Below are 21003 nucleotides of genomic sequence, written 5' to 3' on the forward strand. Positions count from 1 at the left end.
CCCTTCTAGCCGTCAGCAATTTGTGCAATTTATGCAATTTTGAACTTAGATTATTTTTCTCATATCCTAGTTGCTTCCAATGATCGCTATTTGTGCAATTTGTGCAATTGGTGGAAAGGGCTTTAACGTGCCGACTATATAAGCAATTATGACATTGATCGCCAAGTCCCTTCTAGCCGTCAGCAATTTGTGCAATTTATGCAATTTTGAACTTAGATTATTTTTCTCATATCCTAGTTGCTTCCAATGATCGCTATTTGTGCAATTTGTGCAATTGGTGGAAAGGGCTTTAACGTGCCGACTATATAAGCAATTATGACATTGATCGCCAAGTCCCGTGTAGCCGTCAGCAATTTGTGCAATTTATGCAATTTTGAACTTAGATTATTTTTCTCATATCCTAGTTGCTTCCAATGATCGCTATTTGTGCAATTTGTGCAATTGGTGGAAAGGGCTTTAACGTGCCGACTATATAAGCAATTATGACATTGATCGCCAAGTCCCTTCTAGCCGTCAGCAATTTATGCAATTTTGAACTTAGATTATTTTTCTCATATCCTAGTTGCTTCCAATGATCGCTATTTGTGCAATTTGTGCAATTGGTGGAAAGGGCTTTAACGTGCCGACTATATAAGCAATTATGACATTGATCGCCAAGTCCCTTCTAGCCGTCAGCAATTTGTGCAATTTATGCAATTTTGAACTTAGATTATTTTTCTCATATCCTAGTTGCTTCCAATGATCGCTATTTGTGCAATTTGTGCAATTGGTGGAAAGGGCTTTAACGTGCCGACTATATAAGCAATTATGACATTGATCGCCAAGTCCCTTCTAGCCGTCAGCAATTTGTGCAATTTATGCAATTTTGAACTTAGATTATTTTTCTCATATCCTAGTTGCTTCCAGTGATCGCTATTAATTTTGTGCAATTTATGCAATTGGTGGAAAGGGCTTTAACGTGCCGACTATATGAGAAATTATGACATTGATCGCCAAGTCCCTTCTAGCCGTGAGCAATTTGTGCAATTTATGCAATTATCCCCCCCTCCTCTTGCAAAAAGTCCACTGTTTTAAAAGCAAGTTGACTTGCTGGATATAATATCATCACACTGCCGACGCAGCTTTTGACTATAATGATGATGCCTAGGATGATGATGACTCCGATATGAAGGTGTCATTTTATTAGCGTTATTGAAATCAGGGGAGCCCCGAAAAGTTGAGTGTTACCGTAGTTAGGGCGGTTTTCGGACTTGTTTTTTCTTTCTAAACATCCTCGTACGTATCATTCTTCCTTAAATTTTCTCGGTTTGTAATAAGGCGGTTCTCGAAAGCAATGGGACAGCGCTATTTTGGGAGTCTAATTACCCTATTAGCAGTTATAAGAGCTAAATATACCGTGAAATTTTGATGATGATTATGATGATGATGATGATGATGATGATGATGATGATTATGACGATGATGACGACGACGACGACGATGATGATGATGCGACGACGACGACGACGATGACGATGATGATGATGATGATGATGATGATTAAGGCAGCCCCGAATAGTTTAGTGTTAGCGTTAGGGCAGTTTTCGGACTTGTTTTTTCTTTCTAAACATCCTCGTACCGGAATATCATTCTTCCTTAAATTTTCTTTCCACCAATTGCACAAATTGCACAAATAGCGCTTACTGGAAGCAACTCAGATATTGTCCTCATTGCTTTTATAAATTGCATAAATTGCAACACCCGTGGCTATTTCTACAATTTGTAAAAATTGCTTACGTACATGGCTATTTGTACTATTTGTACAAATTGCACACTTTCTTGCAACTGTAGGCAATTTGTGCAATTGACTGACATAAATGGCACAAATTGCAACACCTGTGGCTATTTATGCAATTTGTAAAAATTGCTTACATACGTTGCTATTTGTGCTATTTGTACAAATTGCACACTTTCCTGCAACTGTAGGCTATTCGTGCAATTTACTGACATAAATTCCACAAATTGCAACACCTGTGGCTATTTATGCAATTTGTGAAAATTGCTTAAGCAACTGGCTATTTGTGCAATTTGTGCTATTTATACAAATTGCACACTTTCTTGCAATTGAAGGCTATTTGTGCAATGACCAATCCTGCGCCTTTATGCGAATTCAGGGAACAATGGCGGTTGTCCTTATTTAAAAACACGGCTTTCAGCTGAACGACCAGCAGGCTATTTAGCACATCTGTGACAATGACAAAGGTACCAAAATCTGAATTTGGATGATTTACGATCGTCCAGATGAGCAAATTACTGAATGGGCCTTTAAAAGTTGCTTCCTAATCAGATCTAATTAGTATGACAGGAATTATTTACATAGTTCTAAAACAAATCCAATTTAAAATAGGTGATGTAGAAATACCTCAATGACGTTTCGTGCTGTAACACATCACTTTCTCAATTTGAATGACAAGGTTTGACCTTAGACGTCTGTTGCTTCCTGTTGGTAGCTGACGTAGTTGGCGCTGAGGTAGTTGACGTAGGTGACGACGCTGTTGGTAGCTGACATAGGTGGCGCTGTTAGTAACTGGTCATAGATGTGCGGAAGGCAGTAGTTCCCACAATCCCTGTTGAGTGTATTAGCCTGCCCCCTCTTACGTCAGCTATCAACAGGAAGCAACATACGTCTAAGGTAAAATCTGGTCATTCAATTTGAGAAAGTGCTGTGTTTCAGCATGAAATGTCAACATCACTTATTTTATATTGGATTTGTTTTAGAACTATGTAAATAATTTCAATGAACAATCCTGATGAATCTATTTGCGGAGTGTGACAGGAATATTATCCTTCTTTACCTTTAGTTACGGTCACTAAAATGACCCAGGCCAAAATCACCTGCTACCGAGTTCACTCAACACCAAACACGCAAACTCACTGTTTACTATATCAAACAACTTATGATTATTTTATCAATTAGTGCAGTATGCCTAGCAATCAAATCACTATACAATATCATACAAGAACTTAGATTTAAAATTACTACAAAGATTTCCTTTTGCAATGGTTACTTATCTAAGCCTGGAGATCTTGATTGACTAACGTTCTGATGAGATTCCTTTGATGGTCTCAGTTATTAATCCAAAATCCGGCAATGTCCAAGATCCTGTCTACCCAAGAGGAACCCATGATCTATATTAGTCTAAGTCCAACTCTTGAAGACTATGTTTTCACTATCCTAGCTGCTATGCTGGTGTTGACCAAATGGTCTTTTATGTTGACCGTAAGCTCCTCTGTCGAGATCACTTGTGCAAGCTATCTGCTCCACTTTACAGTCAGATAGCACACTATGACAGTCCAATGATATACCACAGTTCATTGATGGAGATAATTCAGTCTGTCACTTCTTTGAATCGACAAGACAATCAAGCACTATTGGCTTTCACTACCGCCTTTCACGTACTTTCTTCTCTCCAAGTTCCAACACACAAGAACCGCGAACCAAAGTTTGAAAACTATAAGATAAATTTCACCGTGAGAGTTCCCTGCTATAAATCTAATCTGCTGCCTAAATCATTTATTATCCAGGCTGTATATATAATATGTTACCATTCTAGAATAATCACCCATTAATTAGAGCATAATTATATATAGCATATTACATCATTTCTGAATATAGCTCATTACCATAACGCGAGCCAATCAGAATCATTAACATGTATACATAGTTACTGTAATAGCGCCACTACTTAATTTTCCAGAAACTCCATATAATTAAATATGAATTTCTTGTTCACTTTATTTATTAGCGTTTTCCGTTGAGTTTCTAGAATGTTCCATGTGCAAACAAGTAGAGATAAATATCAAAACATAAAACCTAATGTCTGATGACAAAATACACAACCTGTAATGAATATTATGAAATACTTTGGGGCACATAACGCCATCTTTATTTAACACCACTATTCTTTTCTTAATGAAATGAATGGGTCGAAGTGAAACCTTTTAACGGCTGCCGTTACAATTAAGATGCATGACCTCAGTGCAATGAGAAGACATGTAGGAGTAGAACTATAAAGAACTTTTTTTTAAAAATTTATCAGTATATCTTGGTAAATGTTACTGTTGTATAAAAAAAGGTTGACATGAATCTCGTGAGCTCTTATGGTGGCGACTTTCATGGTACATTAAAATCCCACGTCTGCCAAAATCTTAGTAAATTTTAATAAATCTTAGAAGGCTATCAGTTAGTTGATGATTAAATGGCTTACGAGTGTTACAATGTAAAGTTGTAATGTTCATGCATGACCATATTTATATTTGGAGTCCCTTGGGTCATATGTATAGGCGACTTGAGGTAAATATAATAAAAATCCCTTTAAAAGGGAAAGCCAGCCTCAATGTAGAAGAGGTCTTGTAATTAGTTTTGGTCAATGTGAAAGGCATTTTTAGGATCACGGCTTACTACATCCATGTTACATGACAGTCCACCAAACCATCAACGGTGAGAAGATGTACACTGAAACTGCAGAAAACATTAACTCCTAATCTCCTCTTTAATTCATTATTGTTCATTATTATTAATTCATTATTGTTCTCTAAATTGTTCTGTTCTGGTTTTATTTGTCTTTTCAGCTTTTTACCCACGATATTTCAATTTCCAATTTTTTAATACCATAACTTACGAACTCAATTTCTTCGCTTAGGAATGTCCGATTTTATTGGGGAAAACGGCGTTGTGGAGCAAAATAGCTCTTTATGTGAAAGCCTCCAAATTTATAAGCTGTCCAAAAGATGTCTGTTTTTGACATGATACGCCACATTTCTTAAAGACCCATTCAGTGATCCCAGCGCAAGAGTAAAAAAAAATTAAAATTGTTTATAAATTGCTTAAAAGAGAAGGATAGGCCTAAGTCATTCAACTTGTCATTTGGTATTTTTGAAATGCCAAATTTGGCAAAAAATGAAGAAAACAGCAGTACTGACGAAGTTCAAGCCCCGCCATTCAAATACTTGTAGCTAATTTTAGATACTGTCAGTATCTAAAAATACAGATTCGTGTAAAATGTCTTATTTTGTCTTAAATAGGCCTACACGGCTTTTGGCTGAACCATTCGCAGACTTAGCACATCTATGTAATAACAAAGGTACGGTACCAAAATTTTGATGATTTTTACGATCGTCCGGATGAGCAAATCACTGAATGGGCCTTTAATATTAATAATAGATAAGCTGCCTTTAAAAATATTATTGACAATGTTGAGAGTAGGAATTACCTTGAAAAATGTCTCAAAAATACAACATGCCAGTTATATTCCGGTCTGAAACGATCAGACAATATTTTAAACATTAATAACATCATAAACCCAAATCGTGAAAAAATCATCCCGGGTAGATTTTTGGCTATTTCTCCATTATTTTACGATCCTGCCCAAAAGTGTCTGCTTTCGATATACCACGTCACAAATACTACACTGCACTGACTGCAGGTTTTAGTTAAAAGGGCATTTCGTGATCCACAGCATCATCCCCTAACTTTTCTCAAAAAAGTTGAGATTTTTATATCACTGGAAACCTCTGGCTACATAATGTTTATGTACAAAATATTTCTTGCAGATTAATTCGTTTAGCAAAGTAATCGTGAAATTTGAATTTCGTTCTGGTATACCAGAACAAAATTGCAACACATTGTGTACACATAACCATGCATAACTCGTAAAGGCAAAATCGGAATCAACTGAAATTTTTTAGAATAAGCTTTTTTTGTGGATATCTACACTGCAAATGTTCCCGAACACGTGACGCCTCTCAGACGCGTCCGAGGTGTTCATAATTGTCTCTTTAGAACACTAGTGTATTTGAAAATATGATAAGGCTTGCACATTAGTGTTCTTTTAGTATAATGTAGAACACATAGTATTGATCAGACGTGACACAAGTGTTCTATTGAATACTGGTGTTCAAAAATGGAACGCATGAGCAGATAGAGGCGTTGGAGAGCTGCGACGTGTCAGCGAGAAATTCGCTACTTGCACGGTTCCGCCATTATGCACTATGTGCGGGGAGAGCCTCGAACTGGCAGCATACATGAATGGGAATTGAACTAGTCATAACGTTCTGTGCAAGGTTACATAATTCTTCCTTTCATGTATGCTGCCAGTTCGAGGCTCTCCCCGCACATAGTGCATAATGGCGGAACCGTGCAAGTAGCGAATACACGGTGCTCCTTTGAAGGAGGGATATAAGTAACAACAACAACAACAACAATGGCGATGAAACGTGGAAACGCTTCCGGGAAACGCTATAACAAACTGTCTTTTCCAAGACAAATGGGATGATAGTGAGAGTAAATTCGAAGGATTTAGAGAAGAATGAAATTCAGGGCAACTTTGGGAGCGACTCGGAGCCCGTATATCTGTTGACAGCGATGAACAAGCATAGGAGAGACACAAGAGGGTGACTATGGCCGAGCGATTTTAATCGCATTAAAATGCGTTGCGCTGTCAGCCGGGAGATACGATCGGCGAGGGTTCGAGCCTTGGGCTTGCCTTAGGTGAAAACTCTCTGATTTCATCGGAATTCTTCGGAACACCGCCATTATCTTGTTTATACTACCATGCATTTGTTTATTGTCAAGTAATGAGATTTTGAAAATGTATAAATAAAGGTTGAACACCAGCATTCTGAAAATCAATGTTTGAACACGTGTCATGTGTTAATAAAAATTCCTTTAAAAAAGGAATGGGGCGCCCAAATTATGTGAGCTTGGACGTGATATGGTGAATTCCATGGCATGGTGTTTAGATTTGGTCCCGGGGATTTGGTATCATAATGATTTTTCTAGGGAAGAGTAGAAGATGATCAAATGCAAGAGAAATGTGTTTGATTGGGGAAGGTGTATCACAGGACCGTTTTGGATGAAATAAATTGAATTGGAATGAAGCTGTCGTGTCAATTTGCGATTATGTGGGGTGGGGAGTTCAATTTTGGGGCATATTGTAGTGATGATATTGCTTTGGATATTGAATATTGTTGAATTTCGTTATGCAGGGGTATATGATGGATAGTATAGAAGAGGATCTACCCCTATGTTGACCAAAAGAAAAGTTTTTATGAATGTATAACGTCTGTGATACATATACATCATAACGTTTGTGATACATATACATCATCTACTTGTTAATACACTGAAAATCTAATAGAGATGAAGGATAAAAGACAATTACAGAACATTCATTCTTCATAAAAGTAGCTATATGGGTATACAATGTTTACAAGATAAGAACGTTAATGTTTTGTACATGAACGTAACATCTTTGATACATAGTTGTTAACACACTGAAAATCTGACTAGAGATTTACAATTTGATGATATCCAAAAGAATACTTACTAACTTAGCATTGAAGAATTAAAATAATTACAGAACTTTCATTTGTTAACATACACGTAGCAATGATTAACAATGTTGAAAATACAAACGTAACGTTTTGTTCATAAACATAACATCCTCGACACATCTAGGATCCGCATAATTTGTTGATTAATGTCATTAACAGTCACAAAAGATTTATGGTCTGATCATTTTATCATTTTAAGGGGGACCAGATATTGCATTTGGAAGAACCAGGCTTTTCAATTACTATCAAAACTGCTGGGTACCAAACTTTTTGATACAGCTTGTACAGTAATTTGTTCTAATTTCCATGCAAAAGGAGCCAGTTGTTTCATCCTTAAAACAAATAGGCTACACCATAATTTCCAATTACCCCATGCAGATAGATAAGACCTTGGTAAGATAAGCATGTTAATTGTTATTTCACTATCACTATCTTGATCTTGATAAGATGCCTGACTTTGAAACTTTGGGTACAAAAACTCATACTCTGCAAGTTAGGTCAAATTTTGCACTATGATTGTTTATTTGAGGTTATTGGACTATGCCATTCAGATTAGGCTATTGTAGTCCATAGTGTTGGTCACCGTCTATCGGGTTCTAAGAGGCGGTAAATTGGTTACAAAGGTCAAAGTGGTTACAAAGGTCAAAGGTCTCGAATTATTTGGTGTTTTACAAATCCATTAATTTTGTCTTTTAAACAAAGAATATACGCACACCATTTTATCCTGTGCATAACAGAAAACAATAATAAAATAAAATCCAAGCATATTGTGGTTTTATTTCTGAGCAAGGCATAATTTTAGCAAAACAATTGCGGAGTAAATCTAGTAAGAGTGAAATTAGAAGCTTCTCACAAACTCATGCCTATATTGTGGGCCGCCTCCGTAGAGGGCGCCCCAAAAAACCGTTACATTTCTTTCATGTGTCCGAGGTGTTCATAGATAGTAATTTTGAACACCAGAGTTTAAAGGATTAGAACATGTTACACTAGTGTTCTGAGGTAATAACACCTGTGTTCTCTACATTAACACTAGTGTTCTCTAAATAAGTTGAACACGTGTCATGTGTTAAAAAACCGTTACATTAATGAACGCGTTCCATGTGTTCTGGCCAATTTACAGTGTACTGAAAAATGTCATAAAAAGAGGATGCTAGGATCACGAAATACTCCTTTAATTCGCCATATAACATAATATAAACTCACCTTACATGTACATTTTTTATTTTAAAATAATTTGATATTAATTCGCAATGTAGGCCTATAGTTTACTATATGATAGATGGTGGCAAGAACATTTATAAAGGACTGATTACTCACTGCAATCTTCACTCTTGTGTGTTTTGACTGTAAGTTTATGAATCAAATAAAAAAGATAGAAAGTAGCTTCACTTACGTTATGTGTCATTTTATTTATAACATAGAAGTTATTAAATTAATAAAGTAAGGCAATTTATTTATCTATACGTGCATGTCAAATGGGTACATTGTCCAATACTATAGGCCTACATGCATAAATTATGCCCATATTATAGCTAGGCCCTAAAAACTTTATTTTGCATCGGATTTTTCCCGTTGAAAAGGAAAAACTGATGTTCATGATAGCAACTATTTCATCAATAGCATTTTGAGTCATTTTTATCCATAAAACGACACAGGATAGGATAGATAATTACTTTGACATCAATATGGTCCATATGATGAAGATTTTGATTCTTAGATCTGTTATCAACATGATATCACGCTGTTCAGTGGTCAAGGACCTTGGGTCAAAGACACTGAAATGACATACTTTTCTTCTGCTGACCATAATGATGCTGTATATTAACTATTATTGTTACATTTTAGGTCTATACCTAAAACTTTTAAAGTCATATTAATTCAAACATAACTTTGGTAATACTCACTCGTTTTCATTCGTTGAAACGGCAAAACATACTTACTTTTCCTTACACATCGAATTAAAATATTTTAAAAAAAATTCAACCACAAAAAGTTTTAACAAAAAGTCATTCCAATACCAATAAAAATTAATCTCTTGAGCATACAAACACGATCCCAGAAACAGGTACCAGCCCGATGGGCTGGCGAAAAGTTATGTACATTGATTCTTGCCAGTGACTGCTATTTATAAACGTTTCGTGAGTGAGTGTTAAGGAATTTGATAATCTAAATATAATCAATCAATTTTAATGGACCATGGTAGACATCTGAAAATATTTATACCTGATATCAAAACCTCTATGACGCGTATTACATTATTAATAACGAATTAGCGACTAATACCTTAAGTGTTTTACCCATTTATAAACACACAATCTGTGTGAGTGTTCCCGTTTGCTACACAGCGCGGGAAGGCGTATGTCTGCAATGTTGACTGTATTAAATAAAATATTATTGCCATATCAAACCAAACTCAAACAAAGTGTTATTACAGAGAAGAATATTTAGCCCCTAATCACCTCCAACAGAAGTACAACATTTCAACAACTAAATAATTGACGCAACATAATATATGACATAAATAACTTTCAAATTCCGAATTTTACTTTTAGTTGATTGCGTGCGTAAATGTTGACAATAAATAATGCACAACTTTTTTCCAGTTTAATTGATGTATGCAAAATATCTCTACACCGCATCATGCGCGCACACCATCAAAACAAGATGTTCAAGGCGCAATACAAAAGCAGTTTCAGATGAAACAAAAGTATAAACTTAAAACTAACATGAAGATATACAATGATGATTGAAAACCAATACATAAAACAAAAAATAAAATAAAACAAAGGACCTAATGTGTAATGCAAGAGTGCAAACACAAAGTCAGTTATTTTATAGGTCGTACACATTAAGTGTGTTTTAAGGGGGTACTACACCCCTGCCCAATTTTGTGCCTATTTTTGAATTTTTCTTAAAAATTATAGCGCATTGGTGACAAGTAAGATATGTATATTATAGGGGCAGTAGTGCAGTAGTTGTAGTCCTTACCCCTATAATATATATATCTTACTTGTCACCAATGCGCTATAATTTTTGAGAAAAATGCAAAAATAGGCACAAAATTGGCCAGGTGTGTAGTACCCCCTTAAGTGCCTTTTTAAAACGATCAACAGTTTTGGCAGATTTGATGTGCTCAGGAAGTGAATTCCATAAACGCGGTTTTGCAACTGCAAAAGATCTATCACCCCATTTATCTTTTGATTTTGGTTCATAAAGAAGTGATTTTGATTTTGAGCGCAAACTGCGAGATCGATTATAAGTTTTCAGTAGTACAGTTAAATAATCAGGTGCATTTCCATTAAAGGCCCTTTCAGTGATTTCACAGGAACATTAAAAAGTTGCTTAGAAATAAAGAATAAGTCGACAGAATTTCATTAAACCACTTTTCCCCTGAATACATCGACAAATTAGTCAAAAACAGAAGTTTTAGAAAGGTTTTCTACTTCAACTCAGATCGACTCGAGAAAATCAGACGATGGTGGACTACATTATTCAATGTGGCAACAGCCAAAAGCGTAAACAAAACAGACAATATGACGGCAACACTGCCTGCACGATGGACGCAATTATTTTTTCCCGGAGCCAAGATCCGTTCTTAGCTCTATTGGCCGGGTGGCCCCAAAAAAAAAAAAAAAAATGCACAAAATATATTTCCCAGTGCAATATATACATTTTCACATGAAAATAAATAATTTTAAATTCAAAGAAAAAAGAAGAAGAACAATTTTTAATCATCGCCGGGGATGGGAATCGATCTCGGGACCCTATGCGTGGGAGGCGAGATCCATAACCACTACACTACGTAAACTCATTGATACAGGTAGGGGAAATTTTCAGTATATATCGTAACATATCGTGCGTTATTCATACAAAAAAAAAAAAAAAACAGTACTTACAATGAGGTTCACTGGCGAACCTCAACGGATTTAGACTGATAAAATAGTGCTTAATAACATACGTACAGTTTTGGAATAATTTGAGACATTTTTGTGTTTACGTGTAAAACCAATGACAACGTCAAAATTGAGCCAATCTTGGCCGGCCCCCCCTGGAGAAAATCGAGATTTTCGTACAGTGCGCCACCAATCGACTGGAAAAACTTCCTAGTCCAGTGTTTCTAACACGGGGAAGTAGAGTCTAAATTGATTTAAAACAGACGCTTAATTTTTGTAGTAGAAAACAAAATAAGCAATTAAAGGTCACCGAGGCAAACTAACGGTCAATTCAAATATGAAAAACATTTAAAATTGTGTATTTTGTTTAAAATAGTAGCTACTGACGTAATAAGTAGTAGAAACAATACGCAACGCGTGTTGGTACGTGGAGAGTGAGCTTCTTTCGATCTCGAGTCGGACTTTTTGTACTGTCAGTATCAAAAGTCCAGAATCATGCAAATGCTTTATTTTGTCTAAAATACACGGCTTTCGACCGAACCACTAGCAGGCTATGTTAGCACATCTATGCCAATTACAAAGGTACCAAAATCTGAATTTTGATGATTTTTACGATCGTCCGGATGAGCAAATCACTGAATGGGCCTTTAAGACATTTGAAGACAATGAGCATTAATTTGTAGACAATTCTAAGGGTGACTGGAAGCCAATGTAATTCTTTCAAGATGAAGATGATGAGGCAGAATTTCCTTGTTAATGTGATGACCCGGCAGCTGTATTTTGAAGGCGTTGGAGCCGGTTTAGTTGATCATGTTACAAGCCATAAAGAAAAGAATTGTAGCTATCTAAGCGAGAAGTTATGAATAAATGTTCTATTTGCTCAGTCGCATGACAAGTAAGATATCGCCGGATTCTTTGTATTGCTTTATACTACCTATCGGCCACTTATAATATGAACCTGCCATGAATCATCTCCGCAACCAGCCTTGCCACAATCCTGGGGAAAATGCATGTCACCCCGGGTTGTCACACCCAAATGTCACACAATTTTAGCAATGTAGAAGATAGTGGATAAATGTCGTCGGCATTTTCACCTTGCTCCCAACATCTCAGATCATATGGAACGAGAGAGTGGTTTGGATTGGAAAGAGGGAATTTGTGAAGATGCAGTTTCAAAATATCACACACATAAAGAAGATTGAAGATGGTTGCACTAAAATGCAGTGTTATAGGGTGGTATTTGGTAGCCTTGCCTACTAGCATTACACAATCTAGGGAAATGTTGGGTTATATATAGGCTCGTATTTGGTAACCTTGTCTGCCAGCATTACTCAATCTACCATTTATCCCAGCATTTAATTGAATATGTTGGTGCCTCTTTGTAACAAAATAACATCGAATACTCACAAGAAGTGTTTTATTGTGATTAAAGGCAAATAAGACGTTGAATAAAAAGTAATAATTCATTTATACAATTGGGGAAATGCCTTTGTCTTGTCTATTAAATACTTAATAGTCAATTAATTGATTACCTAACGGAAAACATCGAATGTTTGGTATGTACCGGGTATCCCCCAAAAAAGGTTACATGTAGATTTTTGAAAATAATATTAATTTCACTACTGTCAGTCAGGAATGTACAAATATTCTTACAGCATACGGTATAACACAGCGACGATTTCAACCCAACAATGCCTGAATACAAAATATTTTGTTATTAATTTCACAATGTTGATGACAGGAGAAACAGCATGCAGAAATACCTTTACCAAAAACGTGTTCTTCTCTAACGACCATCTTCCTTTATGTGTTACCACCAAGTGTATAAAAGCTCTAAAACTGATTCATTTTCAGTGTGCAATATTTTTATCAATTTGTTTCGTTTGTGCAATACCATGTAAAAATAAGAGAAAAATAAAAAGTAATAAAGAAAAATTAGGATGAACAATATTGCAGAATATCCTCTGAGATGCAATTCTTATGAAAATAAGATCTGACCACCCGAGTATACGCTTTCTTGTTATTTACGAGTATTTACGTGAAGTAAGTCTAGAATTGTACTTCTACCTGAACTTACAGGAAATATAACCTCTGCACAGGTAAAATTGGCTAAAATAATGGTCGTATAATACTAGACTGAGGTGGTCTTGCCGTCATCTACCAATCGATCTGAGCACCATTCACACCATATTCACTTGGGTGTAAGAACTGATGAATGGAATGTTGCCCATATACAATGGGCAAAACAATTATTGCCTGGTATATTATTTTAGAAGGCTGACCCATGACAAACCAATACAATTTGTAACATACATGGCCAGATTTTTGCCCTTTTCTGCTTTAAATAGTTTATGGCTCTCAATCTGGTCTAGGTCTGCTGTTGTTAATCATCAGTGGCCCGGTTCTGGCTTGCGTCGAGTACTTGTGTACGGGATAATTTTGTCAACAATGCTATCTCTGGCGATTCGCTGCTTCCCACTTCTCTCCTTATTTGTGTTTAAGTTGTGGTTGCCACTAGGCAGGTCAGTAGATCAATCTTTTCATGTGGGCGTTATCATTAGGGAATAGATATGATTAATCTTCTGTTTTTATCTGTAGGATTTTTTATACTACTTGCCCAGAATGTTGTGGATGTACAGGTGCCATATACATGATATAATTATATGTTATTTTTATGAGATGTCTTTAAAACTGATTTTGTAACTTTTGATCATTTACAGTTAGGACGCTGGACAATCGATTGTTATTGTTCTGCAATGCTCACTCAGTCATTTAATAAGGCAATACAAACGATCGAATTTGGTATTCAAATGAACAACATTTTGAGTTACACTTTTTCAGTGTAAAATTTTTTCTCGGCCAAATGAAAAGCAATAATTTTCATTTTTTCAGTAAATGTCAGGAAAAACTGTAATGCTTGATACTGTATTTTTTTTTTCAAATCTTAGTGTTAAACTTAGTCGTGAAATTCAGTCATTTAGTGTAAGATTTTCGATTTTGATAGGCTTCAACTCTGCCCGCGAGCCTTTTTTTGCATCAACCTTTTAGCTTTTCTAAGTACTATAGTTCGCTAAAGAAGGATTTTTCCCAACTTTCTAACGCACATCACCGTGAGCGATATATCATAGTTTTGTCAGAATTTCCGTTTTGATTCCATAATTTTTGACTACCAGCTGAAAAATTTCAAATCCACGCGTGAAATACTAGCATTGTGGATCGATATCTCTGGGTGCCCGGCCTGGATACAGTTTTGCCAGAACTTCAATATAGCAAAGAAATTACCTAGTGTTTCGGTATAGTGCCTTTTGTTTGTGTTTGTTTGAAATTGCTGCCTTAAACCCACCGAAAGTCATAATGAAGCAGCCAAAACAATACAAGGTTAAACACGGAAGTTTATAACAACCTATTATAATGACCTAAAGGAAAAATCATTTATGGTAACAATGAGCCTTGCATTGTAAGTCATGGTTAAAATGTGTTGAGTACCCACCCCACCCCCATAGGCCTACATAATATTACATACCGGTACCTTATAATATTTATATAGCACGGCTATAGCTATACATTTAGAAAGTAGGTCCTATAGCGCTAAATTATGACAAATAGGCCTACACAAACCCGAACGCAAGTCTGAAGGGTGTAATGAAAATGCCAACCCGCGATGGGGGGGGGGGGGGTCATTCAAAATTCACCTGGAGATAGGAGGGACAGAAAATTAAAATCCCCTCTAATAACACGCGAATTTTTCTAGGTTTGGACAGTGCATTTTCCCATGGACCTCATCCTAGGTAAATAAATAAACAAACAAACAAACAAACAGACAAAATGGTTTTCATAATCATGGAATCCATAGCCCCTATAAATTGAAATTGCAGGCTATCACGGGAGCAAATTTCCAAAATCCACCCCATTTACCAGAATTGGGGATTTGGGCTACCAAATCGCTGGTCAGGCAATCCTGGTTTTCAATGGAAAAGGGACCTGGGTTGACAACAATTGAAATATCGATTATTTCTGCTGGTTGCTCTCGAGGTAAAGTACTAAGTTTGACATTTTCGGAGCATGAAGGGGAAAAGGGTAAAATAAGAACGGAAATTCTGACAAAACTATAATATATAGACCCACACGATGTGCTTTACAGAGGTGGGAAATATCTTTCTTTAGCAAACTATATTAGTTTGAGACGCTAAAAATGAATTCTGTAAAAAGCTCACGGGCGAACTAAAGGCCTATAAAAATCAAAATATCACACTAAAAGACACAATTTGATGCTTAATTTTAACACCAGGATTTAAAAAAAAATGTTCATCCAAGCACTATGTTTTTATTTAACATTACTGAAAAAAAAAAATTTTGCTTTATATTTGACCGAGAAAATAAATTTCATAGCAAAAAGGTGTATCTCGGAATTGTGTTGATTTTAACATGTATCGATCGACTTTTAGCGCGACTAAGCAGAACAAAAGATCGGTTGTCCTGCGTTTAGACTGTTTAGTAAAACAAGGTTAGCAAATATTGTAATTTTTAAGTGATTTTGATTTGAGTGATTTTCATTCCTGATGTAAGACACTGTACATAATTGTTATTCGTATTTGTTTTAGAGCTTTTAGGGAAATCTTTGTCATATTGTATTTTAGTGTGGGAAAACATGTGATATTTGCTCTTGCAATGATGTAGCATCTGCAAATTGTGCTCTATGTACGTGAACTTATTAGAAAGATTGCGATTTCCAAACGTAGGTATCGGACGTACGTTGATCTATTCAAAACCACTCTCCTGTATCGAAGCGAGGTCACGTATTTAGCCAGTTTCGAAAATTTTCCACGTGCAAAATCAACGTAGATACATCTTTGAAAATGCACAAAATTTGTCCATTCCCCAATATGTTAAAGACAGTCAAGGATAATGAACATACGAAGGAAAGTCTAATTATTATTATGATCCTTTTCGTTTGTAACAAAGGTGCAGCGATGCGTTAAAAATTTCCTAAATTTATACGCGATGTCCATACGCAGAGATTGCCCATTGAAATGTGTGTGATACTTTGCGTATAAAAAATGACATTGCGATTTTCACATTCCAACGTGGAATAAAACGCAGGTGCTACGTTGAAACATGCTGATTTTACCTCATGTCGAAGTTCATTCAACGCGCCCAATTTTCAGGACGAAAAAGTCTCATTTTAAAAGTAAAGTCATGATATATAGATGTAGTGATCCATAATCTACCAAAATATATGTTTTGGGGCAACTACCAAGTGGAAAGAGTGGAAAAGAAGATTGAGAGAGTGAAATGGAGGACAACCTCTTTTTGAGTGGAAAATTTTCACTCTTTAGAGCAGGGGCTATTTTAGGCGTAAAAAGTCACTGCACGTTGACAAGTGCAGTTACTTATGTGGCAGTGGGTATCGGAATTGGGGGTAGTCCCCCTTGAGTTTCACCCGTTAAAATCACTTATTTTGGTGACATGTTTGTGACCTTCTTTTAAACATGAGAAGCATATAATAGGCGAACCAGCCATTTTGGAGGGGGCCAAATTTTCAAATCGTAGCGCTAATCCGCTATTAAAATTACTTTAACGAAGCGCGCAAAAATGTGTGCCTTAAATCTGAACATATAGGAATTAGATGCATTGAGTGGGGGAGGCTGACCAAACAAAAAATAGGTAAAAAACACCCATTTTCCCACTATCTGTTTTTTTTTTTACTTCATCTGGAATTATTGGGGGGTGGGCCCCACACTAAAACTATTCAGGGGACTGAGCCCCTGCACCTGCAAGCCACCCGGATCCTAACCCTATGAGATGTACATCAGCGGCGGCAAGCAGGGGGATGAGCATATTTTGTGCCTATTTACTGGGACATTTTCGCGCGAAGGACGCGAAACATTGTCAATTACAGACTATCTGAGCCCAAAATGAAGGTGCAGTTTGGTATTTGATGGGCCAGTGCACGCAAAGCGCGCAAAGGTTGGCAATTTTGCTCTATTTTTGCCCCAAAAGTGTTTTTTGGGCGAACTTAAGTAAGATGTACAGGGCAATTATTGCTTGAATGTTTCTTCTGTTAGGATTTTATGGAAAAATTTAAGGGGGGTGTGTCTCTCCTCCCCCTTCCCACTTCCGCCGCCTATGATGCACATGACAACTTTTGCCCCGTTATTTCGACCCAGGGGAAAACTTGGACCCACCTGCCCCAGGTCGGTACATCATGTTTCATGTCCGGAGGCATTCCATACTTGTACTGCATGCAGATGAGTCCAATTTTGGGTCACACTTGAGCCGAAGGTGATACAAGCTACAGAATTGGCACATACACTCCTTATGGGTTACTTTCTAGGAAAAACATGTTAGCCAAATTAGAATCCAAGATGGCTGCCATTTTTCAAGATGGCCGCCAGTAAAAAAGGTCCATTCAATGATCCCAGCGTAAGCGTAACAAAATTAAAATTATTTATAAATTGCCTAAAAGTAAAGGATACGTCATTCAAATTGTCATTTAGGTATATATTTTTGAAATTAAAAATTTGGCAAAAGATGAAAAAACAAAATAAAAACAAAAAACAAATAGCAGTATTAACAAAGTCATGAAAGTTGAAGCCTCATTCAAATACATGTTGCTTATATCTCTTCTTAAGTAGAGATATTAACGATTCGTGTAAAATGTCTTTTTTCCAGCAGATTATGTTAGCACATCTATGACAGTAACAAATGTGCCAAAACCTGAATGAGCAAATCACTGAATGGCCCTGTATATTTGTGTTCTGTGGAGCTTTTTATATTTAATTTGTTTTTGTTTATCGATGAACTGCTATGCCGGACTTGCAACTTTTATAACAAAAATTGTTCATGCAGCATGCTCCGCTGCTTTTATCATTTGTGTGTTTTGATATGATGTATATTACTTGCGTACATTTTATTTTGATATGATGTTTTAAAAAATTGCATTTTGATTTCTGATGCTCGCTATGTAGTTTATCTAATTAGTCTGTATATCTTGCTATTAATGATGTTTTTCATATCATGTTTAGACTCACGTCCTGTCATGCCTATAATAGCTATATTTCATTTTGCTTGCGTACATTTAATTTGTTGTTTTAACATATTGCATTTTGATAGCTTATGCTCTTTAAAAAAAATGAGCTGGTCTCGCTATGTAGTTTATCTAATTATTCTGCATATCTTGCTATAAATGATGTTTTTCATATCATATTAGACTCACCTTCATTTTGAGCAGTTTTAATGCTTGCATGATTTCCTACTCTTTTAAATAATGAGCTGGTCTCGCTATATGATTTTAAACTTGTATTATATTTTTTTTTTTACTAAATTGATGGGTTTTTGTTTTCTTGTCATGTGATGATATTTTTGTTGGTTTTATGTATTATTTGTTTATTTGCTCAATAAATGATGCTTATTATTAATATTATATTTATTGGAATCAAAACGTTGATAAGTTGAAATTCAAGATGACCGAAGGTATTAAAGTGATAAATATTTATGTTACAAAGTTTCAAATGGTCATGCATACAAACACCAATATTCGCAGTTAACTTCCCTTTAAGTCACTTATCATGGAAACAACATTAGCCGCTTGAAAATACAAGACGGCTACCATTTTCAAGGTCGACGTCGTCGAAACACAAATGTTAGTGTGACTAAATAATGATACAATTGCACAAATATACACTCCCTTTTGGATCACTTATTATGAAAAAAACAACATTTTTTTTACCTCCATTTAATATTAAAAATGGCCGCCGATAAATTGAAAAATTACATAGTTTCATCATTATTAGATAGGCAACTGATTTTAACGGTATTTTTGTTGCCTGTCTGATACCTAAAAGATGCTAAAGTTATCCCCTGCTTCACAAGAAGAGCGACAAAGCAGATATCAAGAATTACAGACCAATAGTGTCCCATGCGTACAAAATCTTCACTAGAATAATACAAAACCGCATCAAGAGAATATTGGATGAGAATCAGGATGAGGGTGGGCTACTCAGCTACAGATCATCTTCATGAATTGAACCAATTAATAGAAAAGGCAAATGAATACCAGTTGAAGCTTTGTGTTTGGTATATAGACTAAGGAAAAGCCTTTGACTCTGTAGAACACAGAGTCCTTTTCACACCTTTAAGAAAGATTGGAGTCAACGAATGATATGTACAAATCGCATCTTGAAAATGATGTATCCAAACCCATACCTATCAAAAGAGGAGTAAGACAGTGTGATATCTCCAAAAATCTTCATACCTGCCATGGGAGAAGTATTCAAGACTTTAGATCTACAACCGCGAGGAGTCAACATTATTATACCGAGAATGGTTAGCAGACCTAAGATTTGCAGACGATGTCGCATTAACAGCTACATCAGTTAAAGATATGGAGGGAGCATGGCGCAATGGTTAGGGTACTTGCGTAATGGTCAGGGTACTTGCCTTTAGTGCATGAGGTCCCGGGTTCAATTCCCAGCGGTGGCGATTTGCTGGGATATTGACTTGGGAAAAAAAGTCTGAAATTAATTGACAACTTCTGTAGATTAAATTCAGACTTCCGTTCTCCTCATGGTTTATTTAGAATTGGGTAAATGAATCATGGAAGTACCCCGTCCATCGGAGGGGACGTTAAGCCGTCGGTCCCGTGTGCAGAGAGCCATACCTGTACATGAATCTCGCAACTAGTTTCGAAAAGAGTTAGGTGTTAACCCCTGACTGTTCCCAACCCGTCCCGGTGTTCAAATGGACCCCAAATGGAAATAAGCTTCAATAGAGGCTTTCAGAGTTGTCAAAACCCGAACAAATAAAAAATAAAAAAGAGGTGCAACTAAATAGCCTGAACAAAGAGAGCAAGAAGATAGGACTGAATATACATTAGGACTGAATACATAATAGTTTTCCTATTAAGTAACCCACAATGATTGTGTGTGCCAATTATGTTGCTTGTATTACCTAATTCGATTGTGTCTAATCTGCACAAGAATGTCGGAAGTGCAAGGAGAAGCGGAGCAACTGTCGGCGTTGCCGGAAAATATGGACGGTACCAGAGACAATGTAAGGCAATTTTGGTTGAAGGTTGAACAAAGAAAAGTATTGTTTATTGAAAAGAAATCTACTAAATATCATTTTACATACTGGATTGCGACTCGATCTTACTTCGCGGAAGAACTTCATTTCCTGGTCATTTCACCGGTCGAAACTTAAATGGCATAGAAATATTTTAAGCACGGATTTTTTATTCTCACTGCACGAATATTTAATCTCATTGCACGAACGTGCCAGGAGGCACGTTAAAATAGCCCCTGCTTTAGAGTGTTTTCCACTCAAAAACGGGTTGTCCTTCGTTCAACTCCTTGAAAGAGTGGAAATTCACTCTTTTCCATTTAGAGAGTATAATATTTGGGGAGCACAAAAATACAATTAAGTTTAAGCAGCATGCTAACCTTGGTTTTTAGTCAAAATCAAAAGCGTGCTGTTTGAATTAGGCAGGGACTCGGTACCCTGCGCTATACCATTATTTTTTCAATCGCTATGCCCTCTATAATTGACCTAGATCAGATACTGGTATTATAGTAGCTTATAGTCTTTGTTCAAGGCGCCTTGTTCTCCTTCTTGACGAATGAGCACAATCCAGTTTGGAACCGAGACTAGCAATATTTAACACCGTATTAACGTACGTAAAAACGAACGTTCAAACGTACGGTCCACGTGCTGCGTGTGGAACATCGCAATCTCTCTA

The sequence above is a fragment of the Amphiura filiformis genome, chromosome 4 (assembly GCF_039555335.1).
Source record: "Amphiura filiformis chromosome 4, Afil_fr2py, whole genome shotgun sequence".
Lineage (NCBI taxonomy): Eukaryota > Metazoa > Echinodermata > Ophiuroidea > Amphilepidida > Amphiuridae > Amphiura > Amphiura filiformis.